The following is a 15763-nucleotide window of genomic DNA, read 5'->3' as shown; positions in this document are numbered from 1 at the left end:
AAATTTCGGTCCCCCATGGGATCGAACCACCGTCCAAGTGGGACGGGGAACGAAATCAGAACGCAGTGACCGCTATCCAATCGCCAACAGAGACGCTATAAGTTCATATCGATTTCGGACCTTACAAATCACTCGCTGGTGCTTTGTAATTAGAATCGAATGGAACCCCGTCTACCATGTTGGCCAATTCGAGCGGTTTTGACACACGTAGCCTTTTTGGGTTATGAATAAATGCACATCGAACCGTGAACCAATTTAATATACACTTCAAGCTCCAATGTCCTTTAATATCTAAATTCACTTTACCTCCCAAATGATATATTTTCATATAAAGTGTTAAAAACGAAGGGGGGAATTTTTTTAATTGATATAAATTTTCGGTCCCCCCCATGGGATCGAACCACCGTCCAAGTGGCCGGGGAACGAAACGAAACCGTCCGTGACGCTATCCAATCAGCCAGAAGACCTATTAGTTCATATCGTTCTGACCTTACAAATCACCCTCGATCTGGATGCTTCGTAATTTTAGATCGATATGGAACCCCGTCTAACCATGTTGGCCAATCGAGCCCGGGTGAGCACGTAGCCTTTGTTATGAATAATTATCACATCGAACCGTGATCCATTTTATATATCATTCAGCTAACAAATGTCCCTTTTAATATCTAAATTCAATTTTACCTCAAATGATAATTTTTTTATATGTACCCAAGGGAATTTTTAATTGAATAAATTTCGTCCCCCCATGGGATCGAAACCACCGTCCAAGGACGGGGACGAAATCAAACAGTCGTGACGCTATCCAATCAGCCAACAGAGACGCTATAGTTCATATCGATTCTGACCTTACAAATCCCCCCCTATCTGGTGCTTTGTAATTAGAATGATATGGAACCCCGTCTACCTGTGGCCAATTCGAGCGTTTGGACAGCCACGTTATTTGTTTAATTAATATACATCGAACCCGTGATTCTTTAGATTCCAATTCAAGCTACAAATGTCCTTTAATATCTAAATTCACTTTACCTCCAAATGATATTTTCATATGTACCGAAGAATGGGGTAATTTTTTAATTGATAATAATGTTTTTCGTCCCCCCAATGTGGATCGAACCTACCGTCCCAAGTGGACGGGGACGAAATCAGAACAGTCAGTGGGACGCTAGCCAATCAGCCAACAGAAGACGCCTATAAAAGTTTCATATCGATTCTGAAACTCCCTTACAAATCACTCCCTCGATCTGGATGCTTTCGTAATTAGAATTCGATATGGAACCCCCGGTCCCCCCCTAACCCATGGTTTTTTTTTTTTTGGCCCAATTCCGAGGCGTTTGACCCAGCACGTAGCCGTTTTGTTATGATAATTATCACATCCGACCCGTGATACCATATTTATATATCAATTCAAGCTACAAATGTTCCTTTTAATATCTTAAATTCACTTTACCTCGCCAATGATTATTATTTTTCATATATGTACCGCAGGGGAATTTTTTTAATTTGATAATCAAGTTTCGTCCCAACCCCCCATGTGGGTATCGAACCAACCGTCCAAGTGGACGGGGTACGAAAATCAGCAATCAGTCAGTGGACGCTATCCAATCATCAGCCAAGAGGACGCTATAAGGAAGTTTTCATATCGATTCTGAGCCTTACAAAATCACCCTCGATCTGGAATGCTTCGTAATTAGAATAGATATGGGAACCCCGTCTACCATGTTTTGGTCCAATTCGAGCGTTTTTGAACAGCACCGTAGCCTTTTGGTTTATGAATAATTATCACATCGAACCGTGGATACCATTAATACTATCAATTCAGCTACAAACTGTTCCTTTACTTAATTCTAACAAATTCACTTTAACCGTCCCAAATTGATATATGTTTTCATATATGTACCGAAGGGGAATTTTTTTTTAATTGATAATATTTTCGTCCCCCCATGGGATCGAAACACCGTCCCAGAAGTGGGACGGGGACGAAATTCATACAACAGTCAGTGACGCTATCCAATCCAGCCAACAGAGACGGCTATCAAGTTCATATGCGATTCTGACCTTACAACAAATCCACGCCCTCGATCTGGATGCTTTCGTATAATTAGGAAATCGATATTGGAACCTCCCGTCTACCATGGTTGGCCAATTCGAGGCGTGTTTGACCACACGTAGCCTTTTGTTATGAATACAATTTCACATCGGAACCGTGATCGGCCATTTATATATCAATTCAAGCTACAAATGTCCTTTAATACTTAATCAACCCTTACCTCCCAAATTGATAATAACCCCCCTTTTCATATAAGTAAACCGAAGGGGAATTTTGTAATGTTTAATATCTAGCTTCACGTTACCCTTTCCCAAATGATATACCTTCATATTATACCGAAGGGGAATTTTTTAATGATAATAATTTTCGTCCCCCCATGGGATCGATGAACCAGCCGTCCAAGTGGACGGGGGACGAAATCAGACAGTCAGTGACGCTATCCAATCAGCCAACAAGATACGCTATAAGTTTCATATAAGATTCTGACCCTACAAATCCACCCTCCGAATCTGGATGCTTTCGTACTTAGAATCGATATGAACCCCGTCCTACCATATAGGCAATTCGAGCGTGACGAGCACGTAGCCTTTTGTTATGAATAATTATCACATCGAACCGTGAATCCATTTATATATCAATTCAAAGCTACAAATGTCTTTAATATCTAAATTTCACTTTTTACCCCCTGCCTCCTCCCAGATATAGTTTTCAATAAAGATAATGTACGAAGGGGAATTTTTTTATGGATGAAATAAGTTTCGTCCCCCCCATGGGATCGAAACCACCGTCCAGTGGACGGGGACGAATCAGAACCAAAGTGCACTTTGACGCTATCCAATCAGCAACAGAATACGCTATACGTTCATATCGATTCTGACCTTACAAATCAACCCTCGATCTGGATGCTTTTCGTAATTAGATCGATATGGAAAAACCCCGTCTACCATGTTGGCCAATTCGAGCGTTAAAGGACATTTGTAGCTTGAATTGATATATAAATGGATCACGGTTCGATGTGATAATATTCATAACAAAAGGCTACGTGCTGTCAAACGCTCGAATTGGCCAACATGGTAGCGGGGTTCCATATCGATTCTAATTACGAAAGCATCCAGATCGAGGGTGATTTGTAAGGTCAGAATCGATATGAACTTATAGCGTCTCTGTTGGCTGATTGGATAGCGTCACTGACTGTTCTGATTCGTCCCCGTCCACTTGGACGGTGGTTCGATCCATGGGGGACGAAATTATTATCAATTAAAAAATTCCCCTTCGGTACATATATGAAAATATATCATTTGGGAGGTAAAGTGAATTTAGATATTAAAGGACATTGTAGCTTGAATTGATATATAATGGATCACGGTTCGATGTGATAATTATTCATAACAAAAGGCTACGTGCTGTCAAACGCTCGAATTGGCCAAACATGGTAGACGGGGTTCCAATATCGATTCTAATTACGAAAGCATCCAGATCGAGGGTGATTTGTAAGGTCAGAATCGATATGAACTTATAGCGTCTCTGTTGGCTGACTGGATAGCGTCACTGACTGTTCTGATTTCGTTTCTCCCCGTCCACATTGGACGGTGGTTCGATCCCATGGGGGGACGAAATTTATTTTAATCAATTAAAAAATTCCCCCTTCGGTACATATATGAAAATATATCATTTGGGAGGTAAAGTGAATTTAGATATTAAAGGACATTTGTAGCTTGAATTGATTATATAAAGGATCACGGTTCGAGTGATAATTATTCATAACAAAAGGCTACGTGCTGTCAAACGCTCGAAATTGGCCACATGGTAGACGAGGTTCCATATCGATTCTAATTACGAAAGCATCCAGATCGAGGGTGATTTGTAAGGTCAGAATCGATATGATTTATAGCGTCTCTGTTGGCTGATTGGTAGCGTCAATGACTGTGCTGATTGGTCCCCGATCACTTGGACGGTGGTTCGATCCCATGGGGGGACGAAATTATATCAATTAAAAAAATTCCCCTTCGGTACATATAGAAAATATATCATTGGGATGTAAAGGGAATTAGATATTAAAGGAACATTTGTAGCCTTGAATGATATATAAAGGATCACGGTTCGATGTGATAATTATCATAACAAAAGGCTTACGTGCTGTCAAACGCTAGAATTGGCAACATGGTAGACGGGGTTCCATATCGATTCTAATTACGAAAGCATCCAGATCGAGGGTGATTTGTAAGGTCAGAATCGATATGAACTTATAGCGTCTCTGTTGGCTGATTGGATAGCGTCACTGACTGTTCTGATTTCGTCCCCGTCCACTTGGACGGTGGTTCGATCCCATGGGGGGACGAAATTATTATCAATTAAAAAATTCCCCTTCGGTACATATATGAAAATATATCATTTGGGAGGTAAAGTGAATTTAGATATTAAAGGACATTTGTAGCTTGAATTGATATATATATATGTATGTATATATAAGTATTTATAATAATTACCTTTAGTAAGACAGAGAAAAAAATCCCGCACGATATGTTACAATAAAATAAATTATAGAACTACGATTTCTCACGCCATGATTAACGAGGAAAATATATACTTATAAATAACAAATAATTAAATAAAACATGAATTCTCACGGAACCCTTGGCGATTGTTCACGGAGTCCCGGTTGAGGATGCCTGATCAAGACTTATCAGCCCTCTCTATCCTCCAACCTTCTCTCTCTCTCTCTCTCTCTCTCTCTCTCTCTCTCTCTCTCTCTCTCTCTCTCTCTGTCTGTCTGCGCCATTATGTATTCGTTTTGTGTCTGCGTCCTTGAGTAGTGTTTGAAATTGGAGAGGGCGTTTTCCTGGCCCATTTCGATTTCAGTCTCCTCAGTGAATTGTGAATTTCATATTTAGCTTCCAGCAATGTGGAGATATGGTACCTTGATTTTTTTTGGTATTTCCGAAGTTTTCATGGAACTATACACGGGAAAAGCAAATAGAAAATACTTCAGATATACATCTGTAATCGGTTCTGTGGTCCAAAATAAAGAATATATACAATTTGAGGGGCTGACAATTCCCTACAGATTAGGTAGACTCGTGCACTACATTGTTCATCTGTTCCATCTGAATTTGAGGAGTTGTGGTTTTTCTCATACTCAGAATGACTTCGAGTCAGCAACCCCTCTGACAACTATTTTCTAATGTCTGTTACGTGTTTGAAGTCCGTTCCATACGGTATTTGATGGCGCATAGTGACATTTTCTCATGTCTCTTCGTGAGTAATGGTGGCTTGGGTATTGGATTTTTCCATTCGTCCGTCATGCTGTTGCCCGTATCCTGTCCTATCATTGTTGATGGATTTACGGTTACTGCAGTGTGCGAATGTCCTGTTCTCCTAGGCAGAGTTGACAAATTGTTGGCAGGACTAGCTGCTTTTTCCTTGGGCCTTCATGTTCCTTCAGCATTTACGGGGTTGCAGTATACCGATGTTAGGAACTAGCTTTCCTGTTCTTGTATTGGGACACCAAGTAAGGAACGACGTTTGCCACGCTGATCTCAATTGGAAAAATCTCGAACAGAACTACCAAAGAAAATGTATACTGTATTCTGAAGTTCTCTCTGATATCAGTCCATCGAAATATTTGGCATGGGTGCCAGGTTTTGGGTGCACAGAATTTTCCAAGTATAACCATCTTTAGTAGAATGATGTGGGGTTAGCAAACTCATCCAATAAATCAGTACTCAGGAATCACTCGTGGTTAGCTATGAGTTAATATCACGACAGACCCTAGAATCCAACAGAGCCAGTACGTTGCAGATCATTTTTCTTCAGCCATAGGAAATTCAGACCTAAGCAACCTTGTTTGTAAGATTTTCGTTTATATAAAATTTCATCCAGGTAGAATTACACTGCCTAAGTAAAACAGCTTGAGGGTATAAATCTAAGCAGTGTAAAATTTTCAAATGTGTTTTATTTATACAGTAGATTATATTGAAGTACTGTATGTTTCTTGTCCTTGGAAAAAGGACACGTGACACAATAGACTTGTTATTTTTTTATGTAGGTGTCTAGGAGCTCTTATTACAGTAAGCTAGTTGTTATATAGACAGCTATAATCTGTCGTGTACCTATATATGTGAATGTAATAGGAAACCTAATGTATATAATTTCAAAACGTTTGCATATATATCTCTTAAGAACGGTACCCGCTATTCGTATATATAAGTCGGATAACCTGCCCAAAAATTATGATTTTTTTTGGATACGGATGTATATGTGAGTATGCCAGGGGGGGTTAGTTTACACACACACACATATGTATGTATGTATGTGTATATTTGTTTGCTTTCGTAGTTTAGTAGTTTTAAGACTAAATAACGGTGCTCTTGGATTAAAAATAACCTTTACGTCAATTTACTATAAAAATAAGTCAGCTCTTTACATTAATCCTAAGATTTAAATGTTTATCTCTCTCTCTCTCTCTCTCTTCTCTCTCTCTCTCTCTCTCTCTCTCTCTCTCTCTCTAAAGCAGATGAGCACTGACCATGGTAGTTGTGGGATCACAGTAGTATCATCAGCTGATCAAATACCCTGTCCCTCCCTCTTTCTCTCTCATACACACTTTAAGTACTTTCGATCTTTTATATTATATTCTGATCTGTTCAACCAAACATCAACGAGAAAATATCCATTAGATTATGGTGCCATACTGTTTGTTTAGGAGAGCTAAGAGGGTCTGTAAATTAAGGGATAAAAAACTACTCAAGTTGATGGCATTTTATTTAGTAATGGGACTATGTAAAGTGGTCCAAAGGACTTATGCCTTTAGATTAGAAGTTATGGATTCTAATCTTGGCCTTTCACTGTTATTTAATTCAACATTTTCTGTTTTATTCTCTTCACTTTTATTATTCTCTCATCCACATAATTGAAATTATGCACTTGGATAGAAACGGTCTCCTATCAGCGGTGATTATAATATTGGCATCAGTGCTTTACTTTATATTTTCCTTTTTTTCCCCCGTGAAAATGATCTTATGGCAATTTGCTCAGTAACCTAGTGGCTTTCAATGACTTACCAAATATTAATGAGAATTCGTTTTGAAAAATAATTTTTATTTTAAATTGCAAGTATTGGTTACGGAATAAAGTGTAGGCGTGTTCAGAAAAGGGTGATGATTTTGTTTAGAATTATTTTATGCTCATTAACGAGTATATTTGTTTCAAAAACGACCCTTTTAATTATATGGATTTAGATATTTTAGGTAACTGAAATAAAGACAGCCTGGAATAGGAGTCATCATTATTTGACCGTATTTTGAGAAATAGATTGTTGTCATATAACGTATACATTATAAAGAATCGTTGTTTTAAAGCGATTGAACATTCGCCGATGTAGTATTGAGGCATCATTCTGAAGATAGTGAATAGCCAGATATATGAAAACGTTTAGAATGAGAGAGAGAGAGAGAGAGAGAGAGAGAGAGAGAGAGAGAGAGAGAGTTTGTATTATTGACTGGACTATTTTTGGCGCTATTGGGGCCAGTTAGGTAATCTTAGGTGCCACATTTAATTCCCTTTGGCCGGGCGGTGGCCTTATGACGAACGTTCTTATACCTATTTCAGTGCCATATCCTTTGAATATGACCTTCCACAATTATTTTAGGGTAGAGTTCTTATGCCAGAAGATTCACTGTTAACTGTTGATTAATTTAATAATAACTAATTGCGTAAATGATTAATTTATTCTGCTTTTTTGTTTCTTGTTGACTTGTAAGTTAATTAAGTGCCTAATTATTAGTCAAATGTGGTGGGTAATAGTAAGGGTAGCAACCTCATAGTAAAATATTTGTTGGAAACATGAAGGTTATTACCTTTGGAAGTCACAATCCCTTGAGGAAAAACACCAGGTCTCTTTATATACTCGGATATATGTGTGTGTGTGTATGTGTACAACATCTTCATGTTTGAAAGTCAGTCTTTTTAATGTGTGCAAATTTTTCTGCAAACGTTCAAACTCTAAGCTAATGTAAACAGACTAATGAAAACACCCATCAAGTTTTGGAACGGCCTCATATCCTTTATTCTGTGGGAGATTAAAATGCCAGCAACCCATCCCTTCAGTGTCAGAAGTCATTAAAGCATGAATAGCATAAATTACCATATTACTATAAGGAGAATGTAAGTGGGATACTGAAAAGATGAATAACTTTTGTAATGAAATTTTACAGGTCGGAAAAGATAGATTTAAAGGTGAATGCATAAACTGAGGTTGGAAAATAGTTTGCTTTATGTATATGCACTTCATACACGCTCAGGTCAAACGTATCCCTGTTGAATGCTGCGAATTATCTAACTGGTAGTTCGTCGACTGTGAGTCCAATTTAAGGTGGGAAATTGCTTAAGGCTTATTAAGCTCATCCTAAAATAATTGCTGAGAACTGGAAGTTAGCGTTCCATTCTCATCTCAGCCTTAGTTGATTTTTTTTTTTTTTTTTTTTTTTTTTGAGGCGCACCCTCCATTTGACGACGAAAATATGAATATTATTTTGATTATTGCCCTGGTTTTTCTGAGTCATTCACTGCTGGAAGATAACGGGATATGTTGAAATATACGTATTATTATATAGATTTAACTCTGTTGATTCGATACTAATCTGCTAGGTTGAAATAGTACTGCTTAATCATTAATCTATATTTCTTCGTAAAGAAACATTTTACGTAATTACCAACAGGAGGGAAACACAATGCCCATTGTCCAAGTCGAGTCTCGAGAAACTAGAAAATTAAAGGGGATGAGAAAGAGTGATGCTTGCCCACTTAACAAAGGAACTGCCCTTCCTATTGGGAGAAAACATATTGTTCAGAGATTGATGAAAGGGGCTTTATGGAATTGTATACAGGAATCCAAGGACCAGAATATCCAATTTTGACTCTTGACTTGGACCCTTTCCAGAATCGGACATGGGTGTTCATTAACCTCTATCAGGAAGTAGGCAGAGCTCCAAAGTCTTATCTATTGCAGCCATGAGGCGATTTGGTCAGATTCACAGTCAACGTCCTGTACAGACTTTTCTACCACCTTTTTGGAATGACAGTATTGAGTAAGGATCTATCTAATAGGTGTTGAGAGAAATATGGACATATTTGGAAAGAGCTGATAACCAGAGAGAGAGAGAGAGATGATTTAATGTAATTCTGTATATTTAAGTAAATGCATACATCTGCATAGTGGATTTATTTAAAGTTGTATGTTTATGTATATCTAAGTCAAGACATGCATCTATGAATATGAAGTTAAACGAGAGAGAGGGAGAGAGATTTGTCTTATATGTATATATCTTTATGTGCTTAAGTCCCTCGTTGGCCGAGTGGATTTCGCACTCGACTACCGATCCGGAGGTCCGAAGTTCGATCCTCGGCACGGCCAACGTGGAACCAGAAGAATTTATTTCTGGTGATAGAAATTCATTCCTCGATACAATGTGGTTCGGATCCCACAATAAGCTGTAGGTCCCGTTGCTAGGTAACCAATTGGTTCCTAGCTACGTAAAAATATCTAATCCTTCGGGCCAGCCCTAGGAGAGCTGTTAATCAGCTCAGTGGTCTGGTAAAACTAAGATATACTTAACTTTTAACTTTATGTGCTTAAGTTGGTTTTTTCTATTCGAAGGGAATCCTAACAGCCTTACCAAAGAGGCGATTAAAAGGTAACCCTTGTTTTCTTGACAGTGAGGATATTTCAGGTAACCCGGTACTTTGTAAACGTGTACAAAACGCCCATGGGCCCATTCAATCCAATAGAATGTTGTCAAGTAATATAACTGGTTCAGGTGGAAGCTTTTGCATTTATGCATGAAATTTGGTATCAGTGGAAGTCCGAGAAAGGGCTTCGGTAGAGAATGAGTGAAAGAAATTCAGTTGCGAGCTTTTTTATTTCTGCATATAAGTTTGTATGTGTGCACGTGAGCGCATGCGTTGGAGTGTTAGAAAAGTCTATTAGGCCATCTATGTGTGTAGGTGTGCATGAATTGATAAAAACCAGCGAGGAGTCGGGAAGGATAATGACTTTTCGAGGTACGTGATGGGGCAATTCGTCTCGAGAGGGAGCTTGAAGGGCAACGGAAGAATACCGAGTACTTGATCTTTTGTCACCCTAGAAAAGGCCTAGAGGCCTTTCTGAAAGTCTTGTATTTAAATTTAATGAGATACCTCCAAAGAATAACGAGGGGACGTATATTGGGATCAATGGAAAAACTAGAAACTAAAAATTGATGCCCCTCACACGCACACACACACACACACACACACACTGCACACGTCCTCCCCCCCACCCCAAAATGTGGGTGAGTTCCCTACCCTAATTTTTAAATGTTTTAGTAAGGGATCTTGAGGATGAAATCCAAAACCTAGAGGAAGCAAGGGAAATGGCTCGGGATAGAGACAGATGGAGAGGAACTGTATCAGCCTTATGCCACTGGCCAGTGGCGGGAAGATAAAGTAAGTAAGTTAGTAAGTGAGTTCTGTAATAAATCACAAGGACTTTATCTCTGTAGTAAAATTGCTTTGGAATAAATCCCATGGCTCGCAGGGTTTTTCTTTTAAGTAGAATTTTTATATTCAGTGCATCAATTTTGATTCCAGTCAGCAATGATAAATTTTTGATAAGTTATTATAATTCAAATTGAAATATTTAGTTAGTTGTAATTTATAGCGGCCATAGCATTTTCATTGTCAGTTGAAAGGTGCATTGGTTGATGGTGTAATAGCTGAACTGTGCATGCATTTTTAGAGCATTATTATTATTATGATTATGGTTATTATTATTGAAAATAGTGGCTTGTTTCAGCCGCGTTTATTTTGAATAGCAGTTCTCTATTCCTCTTATTGCTGACTTTTCTTCTGTACTCAAATTGGCTATTAAAACGCCTAATGGGGGATTCATGTAAAAAACATTATATTTGTCAAATTGAAAATATTATACAAAATGCAGTACAAATTTGATCTTAAGCCTAGTCGACAAAAGTTTCTAAATGATTCATTCTGGATTCCTCTTGCTCAGGGCCGTCTGCTCTCTCTCTCTCTCTCTCTCTCTCTCTCTCTCTCTCTCTCTCTCTCTCTCTCCCACAGTAGAACATCTTTAGGCAGGTGTTGTGGGACTGAAGTTCTTGCGGGAGCCGGGAGTCCTATAGTCCTATTGTTTGTTGCACAGCATGGGTACCTTAGCGGCGAATTCTGATTGGCTAACTGGCTCAGCTGCTGATCCCCTATTGGCGGATGCCTCAAGCTCAGAGGTGGGTCCTATGAGGACGCTGCAGAAGTTGCTCAGACCGTCGTAAGGGAAGGGCGCCTCTCCGTGAACGATTCTGACTCGTTGGAGAGGGCGGTTGCATGACGTCACTGCTTGCGGAATAGTCAGGGTAGTTGCTGTTACGTGACGTTATGTCTGGTGTAGTCTGGTGTTTCTTGATCTGGGGTGTCTTGTTTGATGGTCGTATCTGGTGCAGTATTATTCTGTAATACCATGTCGTCTTGATTTAGAATCTCCGTACCCTAGTAAGGAGTAGGAAGGCCTCTTAAGTAGTATTCAAAGAAGGCTTCTTGTCAAGGGGTGAGAATGGCTTCCAGCAAGCGTAGTCTTCTTGGGTCTAGGGCATTGCCGATGATTGTGGTGTTGTTGATAATGCTGTCACGGGATGGATCTTGTACGTGCCATGAAATCCTCTTTGTGAGCCGCATAGTACTCATGCCAATATATGTTCCGGGACATCCGCGGAACGCTTCAGGGGTCTCCTGCCGGGGGTGAGGGGTTGTTCCGCATTTTAAAGTTCCGAGTTCTTTGATTCTTGTAACTTATAAAAAGCTATGCTTTTTCCTTCCTCGGTATAGTGACATTTTCCATCGCAATCTTCTTAATGGCGTACCCGTTGTTTACGAGTACTTGGGAAGCTTTGTCTAATTCTTGATGCGTGTCCTGCCAGGTGGAGCAGTGGGACAGGGCCCGCCGTACGTAAGCCTTAACGGCTAAAGTGAGTGCCCTGCGAGATTCAAGATCACCACAGTCAGAGCTTACGTACGAATATAGAACTTCGACCATTCCATGAAAACCAGATTTGCCACATTCTCTTTTATAATAGTGTCTGTTTCTTAACTTGCTAACAAGTTTACAATTCAGCATCTTAACCTGCTAACAAGTGTACCATTCAGCAAGAGACAACTGAGATGGCTAAAATCTTATACCTACCATAACCATTCCATGAAGTCTGAATTTCTAGTTAAAAGAATGACTCACAAGAACCTGACAGTTTTTAAAAATTACTGTGGAATTAGGGCTCGCACGTAAGGGAATCTTACGTAGAAAAACCCCGAATATTATTTTATTCTCTTTGAAAATTTTATTTTTTCATTTTTTATTTTCTTTGAACATTTTATTTTTTCATGTTTTAACCGGGAAAATGCTGACCAATGGAATGTGTGATAAACTCATTAATTTTATTTCCCTGTGACGAGTTGAGGGGAAAGGGTATTTTAGAGGGGGAGACAGAACAAAGAATATTACTGTACGTGTGGATCCCGTAGTTGTGGGGGGTTGGGGGAGGAGTAACGTCAGTGCACCTCACACGGTGCGCTGTAGGCATTACATAGGGTTCTTCGCAGCCTCGTCTTGGTTCCTAGTTGCAAACACATTAATTCCTTTTACTGTACCTCCGTTCATATTCTGGTTTTTCTTTCCACCCTCTTCTGACGATGTTTCATAGTGCAACTGCGTGGTTTTCCTGTTAAACCTGTACATTCGGAGGATAAGGAATGAGAGAAAATGCCTAGAAAGGAGAAAGAGATAAAGCAAGCTGTAGTGGAAATGCAAATGAACAGGATTTAGAAAAATATTTCAACAAAGCGAAGTACCTTTAAAATACTTGCAGGTGTTCGCCGGTTGGGCAGATTGATTTGCAAGCAAAATCGTACGTCAAAATTTGTCTTTTTTTCTGAGATTATTTTGGCCATAATTTTCTCACAGGCATGTTTTTAAGCCATAAATTCAACCGGAGTTTATGACTTGGAATTCTCTTCTCCCTTTGGTACTTTCTGAGTCATTCAGCCTGCCCTTTTACAACATTGGGCTTTGTCATTACGTAAGAGATGAGAGCGTTCTGAGACTCCAAAGATCCGTCAAGCTTGAACATTGATTGTGCCACACTCAAAAGATCCCTTCCAAATAAAGATATTCTCATCTCTCCAAAAATAATCAAATGCTGCCATTCACGAGGACCAACTTTAGTTTGTTTTTCATAAAGATCCTCGGATATTTTTTCCATAATCACGGTAATTGATAGAAAAAAAACAAAGAAACCAAAAATACATCCACCTTGTTAGAGGTAATGAAGTCAAATAATATTTTTTTTTCTAGACGGACGGCTTTTGTTAATTGTCAATTTCACTACCCCTTCGAGGGAATAGTCTACATGATACTAATTCCATTTTGAGATCTTTACACTAGAGTCCCATATTTCATATGTGACCCATGTTTCATCTGGCATTGTGAAAATGAAAAATAGTAATTGGATGGTATTATTCTGTTAATAATGAAGTAAAGAAATATATGCACTGTTATATGCAACCTTAAACTATTACCCTCTTTATGCAATATTTAGTCTTATTCGGGTTAGTGTTCTATTTATTATTATTAGTAATTATTGTTTCTCTCTTTATCTACGGTTCGAGACTAATGTTGGGATTATCACGAAAAAAGTATTGGAAATAAATATATATATATATATATATATATATATATATATATATATATATATATCTATATATATATATTATATATATATATATCTATATATATAATATAATATATATATATATATATAATATATAATATATAATTATATATATATATATATATATATACACACACACACATATATAATATATATATATATATATATATATATATATATATATATATATATATATATATATATGACTTTTATTGTAATGCAACAGTATAATATGAAGATAAAAGGCCCATAAAATACTATTCAAACGTTGCAACCATATATTTCGAGCACTTTCTTTTGTCCATATTTTACCAATGAACACGGACACAGAAGGAAGTCCTAAAAATATATGGTTGCAACGTTCAAATAGTGTTTATGAGTTTTTTATCTTCATATATATATATATACACACGTATATGAGTGTGTATGTGTATATGTATATATGTATGTGTGTGTGTGTGTGTATTTTATCTGTATGCTTGCATGGGTATAAATATGAATGATTTTTTTTTTTTTTTGTAGAATCCGGTATTTTTATTGTACAGTATTTTAAAGAAAAAGCTTCACTTGAATATGATAGAGACGAATAATTATCCAGGCAAATGGTACCTTTCACACCTGATGCTAAATTTCGTACCCGAGTTCCCATTAAAATGATATATTCAGCCATTACTATGTAGCAGGTGAGCATCCTTAACAAATATCTTTAATGGTTTTCTTATGGCCATTGAGAGTTAATGTAGTACAAAAAATGTTTCCTGAGTAAATTTGGAATAGTTCTATGAATAAGAAAATTTAGGATTTCAAAGGGATATAGACAAGTGCGTGCTTTACTATATTTGAGAGAGGGATGGAGAGAGAGAATTCATATGATTCTAAGTCTTTTCCTGGCTTCTTTTTTTCTAACGCCGTTACATAGTCAACAGGTCTTTAATATATTTTTTATAACGATATAAGGTCAGTGTCCCAATAAAAACAAAACCTAATTACATTCTTGTAGCCAAGAGTACCTTAGAATATTATTCTATGCTTAGATTGGCACTAAATAAGACTGGTGAAGAACTGTAAACTTTAAAACTGCATATTCTTTAGGAGCTTGACATTCTCTTCCATCAGTTTTTCTTCTTTATGTTTTACATAGCAATCATTATTTTAAAATCGCTTCTATATTTACCATTTACCATTTCCCATATAATCCGCTTTTAAAGAAGAAAAATGCATATGATTTTTGTCAATTTTAATCCTTTTTGAATGCACGACCACTGGCTTCCAAGGATATGAAGAGTTCATTATGTTACCCCAGCAGGTCATTAACCAGGGTGCCATCCTGTTAAGAAAAGCATTGTCAAAGGACAATGAAAATTTCGATGCTTTTTGACTCCCTTTTTCCCGGAGGAAAATTGAAAATTACGATGCTTTTTTACCTTATAGAAAGAAGTATTGGCCCTCCCTATATTTCTTCCTCAGAAGTCCAGAGAAAACGGGGTAAATAAGAAATATAATTTTAGATTGTAATGAATTCTGTAAAAATAGACCTTATTGCTTTTATTTTTATCTTAGGAACCCAACTGCTTGTTTCCTAAAAGACGACTTCGGTTGTTAATAAGTAGCTCGTCTGTTTTTATTTTGTTGGCTTTTCTTTTGTTCTTGTTACTTGGAACTTAAAAATTAATCTCATTATGAAAAAACCTATCTTTTGTCTTAGAATTTATTAAAAAATATGTCTCTTAGACCCCTTTTGCTTTGGTCATATAAGTTTATGTTTTTAATTATTATTGGTATTGGCATGTCGGCTCATAATTAACCGGAATTTATGATCAAAAGGAATCCATGTCATTGTTCTTTTCTGATATCATCATTATGATCCTTACTTATTTTTAGCCTCTCATTCACTCCATCCGATAGGGACCTTTCATGCGCCAGTTATGTTTTACAATTTCAGGAATAATTA

At 37.6% G+C, this 15763-nt stretch overlaps 1 protein-coding gene across 4 annotated transcripts in view; it reads left to right on the top strand.

The window, feature by feature from the left end:
* LOC135222890 (alpha-(1,3)-fucosyltransferase C-like) overlaps positions 1-15763 on the top strand; it is a 323079-nt gene that overhangs the window by 48692 nt on the left and 258624 nt on the right. The window lies entirely within an intron of this gene.

This window comes from Macrobrachium nipponense, chromosome 8, assembly GCF_015104395.2.
Source record: "Macrobrachium nipponense isolate FS-2020 chromosome 8, ASM1510439v2, whole genome shotgun sequence".
NCBI classification, from domain to species: domain Eukaryota; kingdom Metazoa; phylum Arthropoda; class Malacostraca; order Decapoda; family Palaemonidae; genus Macrobrachium; species Macrobrachium nipponense.
This window is presented reverse-complemented; position numbering and strand designations above follow the sequence as displayed.